Source organism: Nematolebias whitei, chromosome 14 (assembly GCF_014905685.2).
Source record: "Nematolebias whitei isolate Nwh7 chromosome 14, NemWhi1, whole genome shotgun sequence".
NCBI classification, from domain to species: Eukaryota; Metazoa; Chordata; class Actinopteri; order Cyprinodontiformes; family Rivulidae; genus Nematolebias; species Nematolebias whitei.
Genome location: NC_056511.1, coordinates 16,158,391 through 16,160,763, shown reverse-complemented (window position 1 = coordinate 16,160,763; position 2,373 = coordinate 16,158,391).

Below are 2,373 nucleotides of genomic sequence, written 5' to 3'. Positions count from 1 at the left end.
ATATATATATTAAATCCAGAGTTCTCTGAGCCCTGCCTGCACATGGGTTCTACCAAATATTAATTCATTCAACCTTTATTTGTACAGGTTGGTTTCATTGAGCCTCGAGGACTCATTTACAAGAGAGACTTGTTTTAAACAAAGGACACAGATGAGGTACAGACAACAACTGTGGCTAGGATGCGTGAGAGAAGCGAAGTGCGCTCTATTCACACAAGGGGAACTGTTGGTCAGGATACTTCTTGTTGTGCCATTAACTCTAATATAGTTAATGAATCAGGTGTTTACTTATGTAGGTAAAACTAGATGTCAAACAACCCAAATATAAGAAATGCAACAAAAAATGTCTATGACTCAGTAAAATTCGCAGATATTGAGCTAAAATTTGGTATGGGGGCACTTTGGACCGGTCCGCAACACATACTTAGAGCACTAACATGTCACACAGGAACTTTGCTGAAAACTTTGACATTAACTGTTGCAGTCAACCCTCCCTGTCTGTTCGCAGCATATCTCATGAACCATTGGATGGACTTTAATGAAACTCACAATAAGTAATCAATAAATGTACTTCTACAACTGCATGACTTTTGGAGTCTACGTGATTCAAGAAGGCTGCCACAGCTAAATGACCTTAGAAAGCACAACAGTGGCTATAAGTGAGGTAGTTTGCATATATTGAGCTAATATTTGGTGTGGTGGTAGCTGAAAGTCATCCCCAATGCATACAATGAGCACCAACAGATCACATAAAATCATTCTTTAAAACTTGAGCATGCAAGGCGGCTGTCAATATTAATATGTTAAAGATGATGAAGTGTACTGTAATCTTCCTCATACAAATGTTTTACTCTTTGCATGTCGTGCATATCTTATTTAAACCTGCAATTCTTTTCTTTGACATCTACTGAAGTCTAAACAATGTTGTTGTTTTTTTGTATTTTTTAGAGACATGGCTAAAATATGAGGAACACCATTATGAGAAGGTAATATTTTCAGTTTAATTTGAAACAAAAATTTAAAATCTAGAGAAATGGCATTTTCTGCAAAAATGCAGTGTGATTGCTTGTTGCTGAAGTATCAGCAGTAAAACAGCTGAATTTAGCTAAACAAAAAAAAATGCTGATTTGTAGCTGAAATGGAAGAATAAGCCTAAATAAAGGTTGAATGAATGAACAAAAAAATGAGCAGAAGAAAGTAGAAAGAACACAATTGCTGATTTTAGTTTAAAGAAGCATAAATGAGCACAAAAAAACCCTGGAAATTAGCTTAAAAAAAAAAAAAAGAAGCTGCAATTAGAAGCAACAACATAAAAAAAAAGCTTAAGAAAGAAACCAAAAGAGCTGAAATGAGCTCAAAAAATGTGGAATTAGCTGAAAAGTCTAAAATTACCGGTAGTATAAAAATAGCTAAGTAGTATCTGAAATAGCAGAAAAAACTGAAAGCTGAAATTAGATTAATTTTTTAATTGGACCGAAAGTAGCAGAAATAAGCACAAAAACTTGAATTTATCTGAAATTAGCTAAAAATTTCTATTAAAAAAAAGGGTAACTGAAAAGGTAGAACATGTTTAAATTAGCAGAAGAAAGCATAAAGAACATGTTTGCCCAATTAGGCTTAAAGAAGCAGAAATTAGAACAAAAAAAGTAGAAATTAACTGAAAAAAGCTGAAATTAGTAACAATAAAAAAGTAGCTAAAAATGCAGAAAGAAGCTTAAGTTACCAGAAGGAAGTGGACAGAGCACATTTTTGCTTTTAAAATGATTAATAGAATTAGCATAAAAACAGCTAAATAGTAGCTGAAATAGCAGAAAAAGTTGAAATTTGCATAAATAAGCTGAAAGGAGCAGAAAGAAGTTAGAAGAAACACAAAAATGTTGTAGTTAGCAGAAATAATCTTAAAGGATAAAAAAAAACAGCTGAAATTAGCTGAAAGTGGCTGAAAAAAAGTTTAAATTTGCTCAAGGAAGCTGACAGAAGCTGAACCAGAACAAAATGTGAAAGAAGCAGTCAAAGGTTGTAAACAGATCTAAAGATCTGAAGGATGTAAAATGAGCTCAGTTCATTTTCTTTGAGAAAAAAATGGCAGAAAAGGCTAAATATTTCAAAAAGCTGTAGTTGCACCAATACCAAAAGTCATAGCACCCTTCTCTTGAATGAGCTGAATGTTTTGATATGATTTGTTGAAATAGCGCCAGAATTGTGGAACGAGAAAGATGCCGGAAAACGTACGGAAGAAAAATGGATCACAGTAAAGCTCCACAGGCTCAGACCAGGAAAAAAAAATGTGTTAAAGGTGTTTTGCACAAATGTTAAAAGAGACAGGACTGTCCTTTAAGGGGCCCCCAGGCCTGCATGATCCTGATGGGACTC